Source organism: Stylophora pistillata, chromosome 4 (genome assembly GCF_964205215.1).
Source record: "Stylophora pistillata chromosome 4, jaStyPist1.2, whole genome shotgun sequence".
NCBI classification, from domain to species: Eukaryota; Metazoa; Cnidaria; class Anthozoa; order Scleractinia; family Pocilloporidae; genus Stylophora; species Stylophora pistillata.
The window spans coordinates 29,533,452-29,549,357 of record NC_142522.1 but is presented as its reverse complement, the minus strand read 5'-3'; the positions used below and the strand labels follow the sequence as shown (position 1 = coordinate 29,549,357).

The 15,906-nt window shown below is 36.5% G+C and overlaps 1 pseudogene; it reads right to left on the bottom strand.

Moving 5' to 3' along the window:
• Nucleotides 1-265: 265 nt before the first annotated feature.
• Nucleotides 266-15,906, bottom strand: part of LOC148733244 (uncharacterized) — an 18,040-nt pseudogene continuing 2,399 nt past the window's right edge.

Sequence of the window (15,906 nt, the reverse complement as noted above, 5' to 3'; positions counted from 1 at the left end):
AACCGAAAATCCTAATGCCCCCCTCTTTTATTGATCTATTGACGGGAATACTTTATATTTAAAACGCTTAACTACTAAAAAGAAATATTACTAGTATTAAATTAACAATAAAGCTAGTTGGGCTATTTACAATTCAGGAAAAAGGTCATTGCGTAATTTAGACTAAAAATAAAACTAGAAATAATCTTGTGCATATATTAACGTAAAATTTACAATAAGGCTAGTAGCCATTTACTAAAACAATAAGGCTAAAAGGCCAAATTACGAAATTCGATACTGAAAGGGGTTTACAAATATTGAAATTATTTCATAAAAATAGGTCAGCAGCAGTACAATTTACTTTAAAATCATCTACAACTTCACTTCTAAACAAGGGCTGGCGCAATCCTCTGATGCTAGTATTTACAGACTTTAATACTTCAAAAGAAATCCTAGTCCTGAGCCAGCTAATAACAAATGGGTAATCTTCAACATCCTTCTCTGCCAATTTCTCTGCTAAATGTTCATAAACATTTTGCATTCTTCGCCCATCCTGCCGTTGGTTCCAAAAATAAGTGGGGTAAAGGAGCCCATCTCGACTTCTAGTACCCTTTGTTGGTACTTTCTCTTCTTCTTCACTCTCCTGTTCCTTGAAAATTGCTGCAGTTGATTTTCCCTGGTTAGTCTTGGAGTTGACATGCGACACTCTAACAGCGAAAAATGCTGTCACTCCGCGCAACCAGAAGCCATTAGCCTTCACATCCAATCTCGTGTGGGAACTTGTTGTGGCTGATCTTAAATTCATCGCTTCATTGTCCAATGGCTAGAGGTGAGGCTCCTCTTGGACGTTCTTGCATACTTTGCGAAGTGGGGAGGTTAGTAGATTTCTCACGGTAGTTACGAAAACGAAGACCCTGAAAACGAAGACCTAAGACCCCCTACGAAAACGAAGACCCATCACGAAAACGAAGATCCATTATGAAAACGAAGACCCATTACGAAAACGAAGACCCATTACGAAAACGAAAACGAAGACCCCCAACGAAAACGAAGATCCATCACGAACGCGAAGACAAAAAACACCATTACTCCCTGAGGTTTTCGCCGGCAAAGAATTCAGGTGTCTTGTTTCTGTATTGCTTTATTGCTTTTATTTTTTCCGTAATGGGTCTACGATTTCGTAATGAGTCTTCTTTTTCGTAGAGGGTCTTAGGTCTTCGTTTTCGGGGTCTTCGCCTTCGTAACTACCGGTTTCTCACTCCATCATGGTGTTGAGCCACAAATCCCCCCTTTTTACATGACAAGGCATGCATTACCTTAAATGGCTCGCCATAAGCACAGGTAGACAGTATGTCCAGCAGTGGTAAATTGTATCGCAATCACAGGGAATCTCTAAATTATTGCTTATTCAATGCCAAACCCTGATCTTTGAGGGGTATGGCATTGAGCCAGGAACTTGCACCTTAGTCTCTGGCTTGCTGTGTGAGACGCAACAGCTCAGGGTCGAGGGATGCATCAATACTGGAAGTAAAATTGCATTAAGTTTGAGGTGGCCCCCAAGCATCAAATCACTTTCTATATCATCTTTTTTTTCTCTTTACAGTCACCTAGGACACGAGGCTTTAAAAAATGTTCCAGCTTCAGGATTGAGTTGCTCTTACTACAACCTTCTGGGAATTACTTTTTGGGGAGGTTTTGATGGATTTTCCAAGTCATGACCCAAAACCGCCTTTGGCCTTTTTGCTCTCTAAGTCTGTTGTACATGGAAGGTAAGCATGTGTCTTAATTAAACAATAGACTGTTTCTGTCGAGGAACTATCTGCTGATAGTTGCCCCGCCAAAATTTGATGTTCTTAAAACAGACCGATAGTTCCGAGACATAAACACTCAATGGTGTTTATTGTTCACCACTAAATTTTGCGCACGCCAGTTGAAAAACGGTCAAAACACATTAAATGCAGATCAATCAAATATTTATTCATGCATACAGCCTGTCACAAATGTTAATAATTCACAACCATACATTGGCTAAACAATGTGTTATACCTGTCAGAATTGAAAAGTCACTGTTTTTCCAATCTGCATAACTTCGTGGCCGTCAAACCATTCAAAATTTTTCACGGATGAGTACTATTCATCCGGGTATTTTCTACGGACGCGCACCGTGGGCTGATAGTGTCTCTCGGGATGAACACTATCGTGTCATGTGATCAGTCTAAACCAATAAGAATCAGAGAAAATTTAGTGGTGAACTATAACAACGGTTATGGTCTTGCTTCAATCAACTCTGGTTTTGACTTATTTTTTTCAGTGTATTTTATAGGTAATTTTTATCATTGCCTTTACGAGTTCCGTGTGCTAACTAGTGGAAAAACTTCGGTAAAACTTATTTGTCACATGGTCCCTAAATCCCTCACTATCATCAGTTAATTGTTTATTTTTCTAGCTTTCAGTCTAACTAGTCCATTTACTTCAAAACAAATGCATGGGCTTTGTCTCATGTTCATCTGTCATTCGAAATGAATGGCATCAGCTGTATTCTGTGCTGTTTATTTCAGTAGGATGTTTTGCCTTGCAAAACAAATTTTGAGTCGAAGTGCACAATGAATTTCAAACCAGGTGATTTATGTTTCACTTCATGTGTCTTGATCTTAAAATGGCATAAACTTAAACCAAGAGTCTTCAATAAAATATCTAGGTATTGTAATCGATTCTCATTTATCATTGAAAAGTCAAGTAAGCTATATTGCTTAAAGATCAAGCGAAATATTGGGATTCTTTCTAAACTTCATTGTTCTGTGAATTTAGACATTTTGATTAAACTAAATTATGCCTTAATATATCCCTTTTTAATCTATGGTTTAATCTCGTGGGGTAACACTTATTCTTCGACTACCCAGCTTTTGTTTATTTTACAAAAGAGAACAATGAGAGTGATAACTTTCTCTAACTTCCATGAGCATTCTTGTCCAATATTTAAGCGCTTAGATATTATTAAACTGCCTGACCTTGTCTTCCTTCATACTGCAACCTTTATGTATAATTTTTACAATAGACATCTACCATCGGTGTTTGATACTTTTTTCACTCAAGTAAATAAAAAACATAACTGCAATACTAGAAGTGCCTCGAATTTTTCCTATTCTTTACCTAAAGTAAGAACAAATTATGGAATATTTAATTCAAGGTTTAAGGGCCCCAAAGTATGGAACTCAATAATGGAAAATTTGAAAACCTTATCAATCTCAAACTAAGGAGTCAGTAAAATGTGATCTAGTCAAAGACTATTAGTTACTTATGTACTTATTAGCAACTTATATACCTATCAGCAACTTATGTACTTATTAGCAGTGTATTGTTTTCTAATTTACTGTAATCTAGTCTCCTGTTAATTTCTGTAGTTTATAATTATATAGCTGTTACTAGTTGCCATAGACATTGTACTCTTCTTATATTAATGTTTAGTATGCATAAATAACTCGAACTATTCTAGACTTCCTTCATATCTTATAAATTCCGTTTCTTTTTTCTTTTTTCTTGTGTGAGTATGCATTTGTGCTTCAATCTTCTTGCTGACCTTATTTTAATCTTATTTAATGCTGATGTTAACTAGCTGCCTGGCTCCGCTAGCCCCTATGGTTATTCCAGGCTGCTAGTACTCCAATTTTATTTCTAATAATTTCTTTCAATTTTGTAACTTTTTTGCTTAGAGCAAGTCTGAATGCAAGTACAAATAAAGATTATCCGTTTTCCGTTGAGATTGATGATAGGAACTAACTGTTATGTTCTCATTTATTTAAGGTAATGTGTAGTGGCCCAATAATTGGTACTATAGACAGAAGGATGGCTGTGACATTTACTGTGGCAAGCTGATTTATTCAAGAGTGTGCCATTATTACCAGAAGTTTACTACCGGTTTGAATTATCAGTCTTGCCTAAGCTAATCTGCTATATGGGAGTTATGTCTTTTTTTTTTTTTGTAACTGTAAAATTACTAATGAAGTTTTCAAAAGTTCTTCCAGATTTCATTGAAAACGAATGTGAAGAGTGATCAGTCACATTACTTATGAGTGTTTAAGCTTTCAGGATAAGAGCTAATAAATTTCTTGACTGATTTATACATGATTTGTCTGCTGTAAAATTGACACAGCGAAACCCCCTCGGAAAATGTGATAAATTTCTTTAAATAGCAGCCAGGTTGGTGCCTATTACCACTTAATATGCAGTATCAAAGTCTCCTTTAAACTTCAGTCATTTCTCTAAAATCTAATAGATGTAAATCATCCATTTTCACAAAGAAGTCAACAAAGCTCCCCACATTATTTTAATCTGACTTCAGTGTTGTTCTCAGGGAATACAAGCCTTGAGAAATAATTTGGTATTTGTCCTCATTGATACTATCAGCTGTACAGATTCTCATCAAATTGTCAGATAACTCTCATAATTTAATAGGTTGAAAAGTAAGGGTGTATCTGATGTTTTTGGGCGGTAAGATGGATAAATGAGGTCAATTTAATTTTTAAGGGGAAAATAATTGACTCATTTAACTATTATTTTTACAACTGGAAGTTCAAAATGTTATTTGATTTTATTCACATTCAGGCCACAGGCTGGCCTTTATTTTTTTGTGCAGACCTCTCCAGTTATGGTGCAATTCTCCGTCATCTGTTGAGGATTAGGGTGGTTTGACCAAAAATAAAGAGATTAGATTTTGGTAACATTTTTCACGTCATAAACCGTATGTGATGATATTTTCGAGACTGATGATTGAAAAGAACTTTCTTTTCCCAGATAAAATCCATAATTCTTCCTTCATTCCCCCCCAAGTCATGATGACCATATCTCCAGTTCCAACGTCATCTTACTTTTCTTAACACGACAGTGACATTTTGTGTTTCAGTAATAGGTCCTGCCGGTTGTAATCCGTGAAAAAAACTTTTCAACCAAAACATAAACTTCTGTGAACTTTTTTTTCTTGCTGAAATTGCAAATACATTGCACTGGAAGTTGAAGCTCTAAAAACGCTCAAAGGAAAGTAAGTACTACAAATGTACTCGATTTGTTGAGACAGCAATGACACGATTAAATTCCTTTCCGATAGGTCTGTGCTCTACGACGGGCCTCCTGTATCATTCACAAAAAAGATTATCTACATCGATCGCACCAACAGTTATTCAAGAGTACTCGAATTGAACTCGTTTGTACACCCTTTTGCTTTTGGATCTGGGCATGTTCTCTTATGGAATTTTGATTGATTTGCGAAAAGCATTCGACACGGTTGACCACTCGATCCTGTCACCTAAACTCAATCACTATGGAATGCGTGGAGTTGTAAATGACTGGTTTTCATCGTACTTGTCTGGAAGGGTCCAAACCACACAAATAGGATCCTACATATCCCAAAAAGAAAAAACCCTCTGTGGGGTCCCACAGGGCTCCGTGTTAGGGCCATTGCTGTTTCTTATTTATATCAATGACATTTACAAAGCTTCAGATAAATTAGGATTTTATTTATTCGCTGACGATACAAATCTGCTATTTGCCGACAGAAACCTTAAATCTCTTGAAACAGTGGTGAATATGGAACTAATGAATGTTTATGATTGGCTAGCCTCAAATAAACTCTCTTTAAATGTAAAGAAAACCAATTTTATCATCTTCCATCCCAGCCAGAAGCGACTTAGTTACAAAGTAAATCTGAAAATTATATGATAATAGAAAACATTTCATTGACCTGGAGCGTAAAGACTATTTGAAATATTTAGGTGTACTTATTGACAGTAACCTTACCTGGAAACATTATATCAGTCATATTGCATCAAAAATAAGTAAAGGCATTGGTATAATCTGTAGACTAAGGCATCTTGTACCATATTCGACATTACTAAATATATATAGATCACTCATTTATCCTTATTTATCATATGGTTTTGTAGCTTGGGGCCAAACAGCTAAGTCTCATATGGAAAAAATATTAATACTCCAGAAAAGGGTTGTGCGATTAATGAACTTTGCCAACTATAATTCACACGCCATCCCTTATTTTATATCAGCTAATATTATGCCAATTAATATGCTTTACGTTAAACTCTCTTCTTTCTTAATGCATGATGTCCATAACAATTTAAACCCCCCTAATCTGTCTGGTTTGTTCACTCTTTCCCACCAAATACACAATCATAGTACCCGATCTTCATCTGCCGGTAACTATTACATAAACTATTCTAGGCTAAATCAACATAAAAACTCATTCACAAGGATTGGTTGTAAAATTTGAAGTAGCATCCCAGGAAAATTAAGAAATCTTCCAAAAGATATTTTCAAGAAAAAGCTGACAACAATATTATTTCAAAATCTTCAAGTTCAAGATAGTTATGTTGACGTAGAGCGAATAATCTTTGATGTGTCAAAAGTTAAATCCAGTTAATACTAGTGTATAACTTATGTATTCTTCTATTTATTGTCATGTGTTTCTATTTCTGTATTTTTATCTTATACTGTCATTTCTGCTTTTAAATTAATGATTTAACATTTAATTTATTTTTCTTGTATATTTATTGAATCTTTAGTTGAACAGAAATTTATGTAAGATGTTTTAGCGTCCACACACTGGCCGCCGAGACTAGCTATGCTATTTGTGGGTAGTAGTTGATTATGCTAAGTTAAGTTTATCGCCATTAGAATAAAGGTCATTAGAATAAAAGTCATTGGAATAAAGGTCATTAGAATAAAAGTCATTAGAATAAAGGTCATTTGGAAAATCAATCGATTGTGACTTCTTCCGCACACCACCATATTAAGACTAGGACGCTTCCACCTAAGTTACAGAGGGAAAAATTGCAAGTTCTCTCAAGTACTCGTTCCACTATTGTTTTCCGACGCATTTCTCCCCTTCACTTCTTTGGCGGGAAACCCATACAGGCGCGTAACAGCTTCAAACAAAAATGTACTGAACATGCGCAGACAAATTGCCTCTCTGCTGTTCACCACCAAATTTTCTCCGATTCTTATTGGTTTAGATTGATCACATGACGCTATAGTGTTCATCCGTGGAGAGACACTATCAGCCCATAGTGCCCGTCTGCGGAAAATACCCGGATGGATAGTACTCATCCGTGGAAAAATTTGCATGGTTTGACGGCCGCGAAGTTAGGCAGATCAGAAAATTAGTGAATTTTTAATTCTTACAGGTATAACGTTTTATTTAGCCAATGTACGGTTGCGAATCATTGACAGTTGTGACAGGCTGTACGCGTGAATAAATATTTGATTGATCTGCATTTAAAGGGGTTTGACTTTTTTCAACTGGCGCGCGGAAGAAAATTTAGTGGTGAACAACAAAGTCAATAGAGTGTTTTTGTCTCGGAAGTATCGGTCTGATAGTTCCTCGACTCAAACACTCTAGTGTTTAAATAGTACGAATGAATCCCTCCAATGGTTAGGCAATCCGGATTGAATGAATGCAAAACCGTCCCCGACTCAAAGAACATTAACACCATAGTTTTAGCCAAATCTTGAGACAGAATTCCATTAACTAATGGGGAATCTTTTTGTCTAGGGAAAAGGGAGAAGCAGGGGAGGGGTAGGGGTTGTGCCACCAGGTTTTCTCAACTCTATCCATTTTCAGGCCACTTTCCTCAACCATTTTTAAACCCATCCTCTAAAATCCACGTTCGTTTTCAACCCTGCCACTAGCTTTGTTAATGGTTTAACCGATGATCGTGCTAGAATTGTTTTTTTTTTGGTTTAACACTTCTCTCTCCCCATTACTAACTTGGGGCTGAAAAGACAGATAAATGTACGTTCAAAATCCTTAGTGGTTCCCTTGAAAACCATACTCAAAAAGGTTCTGTTAAACGACTTTGATGTGTATTTCTCACCTCATTTGAAACAAAACTAAATTTTGCCTTTGTTCAACGGCATTTTGGTTTGACGAGTTGACTCTTTCTCAAGCTCCCACGCGCGGTTGCTAATAAATCCTATTTCAGGAAAGCTAAGGAAATTTTGAAAACATCGAAGTCCCCCAGGCCCTTTCGCTTTTACTATGCTGCAGGTAAATCACAACTTGCCCCTTCATTTTGAATAAGATAATTTATTTGCGCTAAACTTAATATCCTGGGCCCTTATGATTTATTTGATCGACAGAAAGACGAGCTGTTCCTTTATCTACGCAAGCATATTTCTTTTGACTTAAATTTTCTTCAAAAAGTAACGTCGCTCACAAAGCTTCCTTAACCAATGATGATATAAATGGATGAATTCATACACCTAAAATCACCAGTGTAGGTGGGTGATCGCAACACTTTATGAGGGATATGTATAGAAATTCGTTTAAATTTCAAGATTTAGCAAAACCAGGAGTTTCAGCGCCCTACAGTTCCTTGGCCTACATTTTTTTTCCTTCGCTTTACTTTTATGATGTGACTCTTGCAAATGTTGAAACGTAAATTGAACTCCAAGGGTACAGGCTAACGATAAGTTGAAAAGCTGGCTACGCCCCTGAATACCCAAGTCTTGCGCGAAGTTAACGCAAAGATAAGACCAGATCTACCCTTCAGGTAACCATCCAATCCCTGGCTGCAAAGGGCAAGTTTACGTGTTAGGTCAAGTGGATTCACCTTTAAATGGAAAACAAATAGTATCGAAATTACTCTAACAAGCATTAACCAATGCAATCTTCAGTAACAACTCATTAGCAATTTTTATAATTGTGTTACTAGCTTCCGTTTTCATGTACATGGGACTAGAACCAGCATGAGATACGACAGGAGTGAGGGAAGGGGGTGTAAGCTAGATAAGAATACATTAGGAAACTTCTTCGTAATTATGCATATACGGATCTGATTGTGATATTTCGAAAAATGGGCAAGAGAACGAGCATAGCGCCACGAGTTATATTAACTTCTCAATTTTTTTTACCATCTCCTAAAAATAAAGTAAAATTTCACTGAAAGTCCTTAAAATCAGGGCAACCAGCCTCCTTATCGGAAAGGTTATTTTTGAAGTTGGAGGAGGAGATTCCTCAAGCAATAATTAAGTCTATGACCCAAACCAAGCCAGTAAATCACCAATTTAAAAGTAACGTTCCTGACGTCGAACAGAGGAATCTTTAAAATAATCTTGAGATACAAGATCTTATCCTTTGCTGATCATAAATTTGAATCGTTCGAATCTTAACAACTCTGCATCTCCTGTCTGTTGTGACGCATTCAACTCTCTTACTGAACGGAAGATGATATCACTAAACTAATTGCTAATTCAAGTAGGAAATTCTGTTCTCAAGACCCCATGCCAGCGTCACTTGTCCACAGATGCTTGGACGTTTTACTTCCACTTCTTACAAGGATGATCAACATGTCTCTCGAATCTGGACAATTAACTGACAGCTGGAAACATGCCGATCGATATTCAACCAAAGCCGGAAATACAAAATGTAGAGCATATCATTCCCAATCTCCGTCCTCATATCTCACCTTCGTCTCCAACTGACTTGCAAATCGTGCCTACTTTAACCAAATTCACGATCATTCACCCTAAGCCCAGTCATCCTATCGTCATTTCCACACTACTTCGCATCAACATAGTTAGTAGAGGTCATGCTTCGGTGACCGTACGTTCAAGTTTGAATGCCTAACAATAGAGGCATTCTTTGAAGTTCGCCGAGCTTCCTAACCAGTCCCCTCTACTAACTATGGCATCAAGAACGATATACTGATGAACACGAATAATCTGTGCATTAACAAAAGAGAGTGACGTTTTGGTGATAGCCGTCATCAATTGTTAGTAAGACGCTTCTGCAAGAATTCAGTACTTGGAATAGCTTCCTAGCCATACCACAAGGGTACATAACCATTTTTACATTGTTATGTCTCACGTTTAGCTCAGCATTTATTTGAAAGACATACCTTGAAGCTAGTTCTCCCCAGAGAAAATGTTATATTGCGCCTTTGTATTTTAAAACTCAGTTGTGTACTAAGTTTGAGGTATCTTAAGTTTGCTTTAAAATTGTTTCTGCAATGTGGAAAGAACAGAACAGATTTATTTTGCACTATCTCAAGAGATTACAGCAAAGATTACTATAGATTACAAAAGTAAAAATAAACAAGAAACAATAAATTACATAAAAAATCAGAAATAAACTGTGCGCAGTGACCAAAGCAGCTTAAGCTTTCGAGTTGGTCACTGCCACCTGTAACTAACTGGCGTACTTTACATTTATATAAAATTACAAGTAATGAGTAGCGGACAAAGTAAAATTATAACTTTGTTTTTACACAAGTGATAAGCTACAACATCTTGAAACAGTTATGAATGAGGAATTAGAATTAGTTTTCAAATATTGCATCATAAATAAATTATCCATAAATCTTGCTAAAACAAACTATATGTTAACTTCCTCTTCAAGATCTAATGGATGTATCAACTTGATACGTAATATTGAATGTAAAAGTCAAATAAAATATGTAGGTGTCTATCTTGACCAAAACTTACATTGGGGACCCCAGATTCAACATATTGACAACAAACTAATGAAGAATGTAGGCATCATTAATAAATTACGATATTATGTTGACCTTCATACTTTAAGGCAGTTGTATTTCTCTTTCATTTATCCATATATAACCTATGGTATTGCAAGCTGGGGCAGTGCTTGCAAGACTAGGTTACATAAAATTAAAACTAGAATGAATAAATGTGTTCGTAGCATTTTCTTTGCTAATAGCAGAGACAATGCTGTGCCTTACTTCAGACTTTTAGGACTCCTAACTCTTGAAAACATTTACAAATTCAAAGTAGCCATTTTCACACATAAAGTAACTAATGACACATCAAATGTCCCTGCCATGTTCAAAGGAACCCTTACTCAAGCTTCCGAGGTTCACAGCTACAACATCAGATTTGTATCCAAACATAATTTTTATTGGCCAAGGATAAACAATAGTTATGGAGCTGCTACTTTTGCCTTTGCTGGATCTAAAGTTTGGGAAAAAATTCTCTCTAAATTAAAATCTCTCTCTTACAATAATTTCTATGAGCAGTACAAACAGTACCTTCTAAATACCCAATGAGTATTATTTAAATTTACTGCCGTCATTATTAGTAATCATTTCTATTTCTATTATTATTCTATTAATGTTACCACATGAAATAGTAAATAAGAACGTATGCAGTTATAATTTTACTTTGTCCGCTACTCATTACTTGTAATTTTATATAAATGTAAAGTACGCCAGTTAGTTACACGTGGCAGTGACCAACTCGAAAGCTTAAGCTGCTTTAGTCACTGCGCACAGCTTATTTTTGATTATTAATATTTATGTAATTTATTGTTTCTTGTTTATCTTTACTTTTGTAATCTATAGTAATCTTTGCTGTAATCTCTTGAGATAGTGCAAAAAAAAATCTGTTCTGTGGAAGTTATCATTTTACGATATACGAAAAATCATTTAATTGCGAGGAGAGGTGATGGACTGCGGAATTCAGTAGGGAATTAGGGGAATGAGGTAAGGTTTACCGTATTCAAGTCCAAACTTGTTTCTCTATCCAAATTCTCCGAAGTGTCCTATCCTCAGTTCGTTTCGATAAGCCAATTTCTGAAGGTCTAGCATGCTAATAAATATCTCCTCTACATTATTAAAACGATCCAAGGTAATTTGCCCAACTTTTTCTCTGGTTCAGATGGAGAGTCCCCTATACCCCTCTATAAAACTCAGTCACGTAAAAATATTTGGCCCTTTCACGCATCACGAATATCCAAAATTTTTAGATATTCACGCGGAATTCGAGACAATCACTCTTCACATAAAGAGAAAAACCAAATTCAGGCGCGTATATTTTACTTTTTCTAGTTTTGATCAGTCTTACTCGACAAAAGGGGATGTCTTATCTAGTTTGTTCAAGAACCAGTTGTGGTTTGTTTTGTGACTTTTCACGATCCACATGAAGTCCAGGTACAATCATAACCTAACAATACATACATTTTCAAAACAATAAAATAGCAGGAGATTCATAGCTTAAAACAATACGGTTTACAAAATTAACGTTGACTCGCTGTGTGTGGCTAAGGAGTACGGCCGTCCTGTCTTTCGCTGTGGTCAGGAATCTAGGATGTTGGTTCGATAACCAACTCAAAATGGATACCCATATTAATAAAACATGCAAATCTTCCTTCTTTCATCTACATAATATCAGAAAAATCAGGAAATTTCTTAGTTTCGACAATACTCGAACTTTGGCCAATGCCTTTGTTACCTTCCGTTCAGACTATTGAAATAGTAGTCTGCCTGCCATTGAATTGATCTCAGATCGTCTAGTGAACACTTATTGATCGTAGTTTCACCGCGGCTGCATCAGCGCTATGTAAAAAAGTACCTAATGTAGTCCGCTGTGCAGATAATGTACAATCGTTTAGAAGACTTCTTAAAACCCACCTTTTCCAAAGGGCTTACAAACTTTAATTGAATAGTTCTATCTTTTTCAAAGTTCACCTAGTTTTATTAGTTATATTTTAATTTTAATTATATAATGTTTTATTAATATGGGTATCACTGCTGATTGTAAGATTGTAAAGCGCGAGAGAGAATCTCCCAATGATTCTCGCGCCACAAAAGTTTTAATTTATTTATTATCTATTTCTTTAATCTATTGCCTTTGACGGTACACTTTCTTCGTCGATTCAAAAACATTGCTGGCAGATCCGAAATGGATCCAAAAGGAATTTCAAACCTGAGAAGTCCTTTCTTTTTGAACAGCGTCTCACAGGCTCTGCTCTCGGCGACATTTTTTTTTTAAAGGACTCACTGGATTACATCACAATCGCAAGAAGTAAACCATAAGAGAAGAGGTTTAGAAAATTAGCAAGTCGGATGGTAAAAAAATTGGATCGATCTAGACGAGTCAGAGTCAAGAGTCGAGTGAATAGTTGTTGTCAGCAGAATGTTCTTATTTCAGTTCTTGTAAAATGATTGGTCAGTTTTGCTTTGATGTTAAAGGGGAATCCTTGTTTACAATATTTGCCTCAGCATAAACAATTCAGTTTCTGATGGAGCTAAAAATAAATCAGTTCTGAATATCGAAAGGTAAAAGTACGATTAACTCGGCCAATGAATACGAGCCTGATGCATTGAATACTTTTTGTGCAACACGGGTTTAAAAACTCAAAATTTTACATAGTTTTGCAGTTATTGATGGACTATTTCTCCTTGAATATTACACCCAAAGAGCTAAAAATTTCACCACGTACTAAGGTTTTCTAGCTCTTTAGCTGCCTGAAGTCAATTTGTATCTAACATGCTTCCTTCTTTACGCAAAGCCGTATGTAAATGAGCAAAAATGTAAACAATGACGTCAGCATGAATCCGCCTATTGGCTGTAAGACTCAAGTGGCGTAAGTCGGTCATGATTGGTCTGTTTCGATCCATCGGTAAAGTTAGGTCGTTCTGTTCGGTTCGCTTGTAACGTTTAGGTCGTGAATGAGTCGTTTGTATGGAGCCGGTAGTAGTTGACACCTGTTTAGGGGAGTCCGTTCTAAGTTAGTAAACCAGCTTTCTAGAGTCAGTAAATGTAAATGAGCAAATATGTGAGTTTGGAAAATAAGCTTACAGATGATTGAGTGAAGTCGGCATCAAGGAGCAATCTAGCTGCACGTTTTTGAAGACGAATAAGACGAGACAATAAATAACTCGAACAATTGCTCCCTGCACTCGAACAATAGATAAGGTGGTTATGAATACAAGAATTGAAGAAACGTAGAGCACAGTGATGACTGAGAAACGGTTTGATCCTTCTCAAGAGAGACAATCTACTGTTTACAGTTGAATATATATTATCAATGTGTTTCTCCCATGTAAGATGGCAATCAAGAGTAATACCAAGTAGTTTAGCATCCTGAACTTGTTCAATTAACTTCCCATCAATCATGACATTAATTGAATGTTCATTTAGACGACGAAATTTCTGTTGAGTCGTAATCAAGATAGATTTAGTTTTAGACGTGTTGAGGGCCATGTCGTTTAAATTGGCCCATGCAAACACGCCAGAAGCGTCACGATTAAGGCGAGCATAACTCGTGGATAGTAGAACTAGATTGAGTTATTGGAGTATCATCAGCAAACATAGTAAGAGTAGTGTTCTGTAGGATAATTAAAGGGAGGTCATTGGTTAATAATAGAAAGAAGAGAGGACCAAGAATGCTTCCTTGTGGAACACCGATAGATACAGGCAGAGGGTCAGATAGTGTACCCTTAAAGTTAGTACATTGAAAACGGTCAGAGAGATAAGAAGCAAATCACTTAACAGTGGAGGATGAACAGCCATAGATTTGAAGTTTTGAAAGAAGAATGCTATGATTTACGAGGTCAAACACATTTTTAAGATCGACTAGCAAGAGCCCATTTAAGACTCCGGTGTCCATATTGTTGAGGAGGCGATCGATAAGATCAGAAGGAGTGCACCAGAGAAACAAACGTAGAAATAAAGCAGAATGATCCAGTATCTAAGAGCTCTAAAAACGTGACCGTCCGCCATATTGACTATTGACCAAGGTGAGAAGGTGAGAATGGTAACCTGACAGGCTGTGTTTTCATCGATCTATCAAAGGCGTTTGACACCATCAGTCACTCTGGCCTCCTGAGCAAGCTTTCAACTTACGGAGTTCGTGGAACAGAACTCGCATGGTTCACTGATTACCTTTTCTGCAGATCACAAGTTGTCCAATATAAAGGCGTGCTATCAGAACCTCAACCCATTCTCACAGGTGTTCCTCAGAGAAGTATCCTGGGTCCTATCTTATTCATTATCTTTTTCAACGATGTACATAAACCGCTTCAACACTCGAAGATTATCACTTATGCCGACGATTCAGTCATCTATACCTCTTCTAAAGATATTGATACTATACAGAGAAGCCTTAGCGAGGATATGAATAACCTGTGCGAGTGGTTAAAGACAACGAACTGATCATTAACCTAAAAAAGGACAAGACGGAGTCTATGTTATTTGGAACAGCTAGAAGAATCAACCTTCAAGAGAAGGAACTTAAACTTTCTGTTAATGGGACACTCATCAATAACACCTCTACCTATAAGTACTTAGGTGTTCACCTTGACTCATCACTAAACCTTGCATCACATTTTGACCGAATCTATAAAAAAGCTGCAACCAGAATTAATCTCTTGCGATCAATTCGTCCTTTGATCGACCAAAAGTGTGCAGAATCGATCTATAACACTATGATCGCACCTATTTTTACCTATTGCGGAACACTTGGTCTTAGCTTTCCGGATTACCGAAAGGAAATGATAAAGAACATCGAACGACGAGGCTTTAAAGTTATTGGCAATAGTTCTTTTAATCCCCCATCCGTGAACAATTTGATCAAGCGTAAAAGCTGTTTGTTTGTTTTCGACTGTCTCCTGAATAATGTTTGCACACCCTTTAAGAACTACTTCGAAAGACTGGTTCATTCTAAGGCCACTAGGAATAACGGTATATCAGTGAAATTACCCAAAGTACGTTTAGAATTTGGTAAAAAGAGCTTCTATTACCAAGGAGCAAAGACTTTCAACAACCTGCCTGCTGAACTAAGGTCGTTAGATTCGAGACTGAAATTTAAGAACAAATTGCGAGATTATTTTAGTTAAAAATTCGATCTAAACGTGGTTATAGGTATCCTTTTTCAGAGCATTTTATTTTATTGTATGCTTTTCTAGACCTTAAGATCAATGATTATATCTTGTTAAGTTTTATTTTATTTATTTATTTATTATTTTGACAGGACCCCAAGGACAACAGTGTTACACACTGATGGGTTTTCAATCCTGTATAAAAATTCGTTATTATTATTATTATTATTATTATTATTATTATTAGCTTTCCTTATTAAATGGACAACTTGATTGCGCGCCAAAAGATACTCTCGCCAATGTA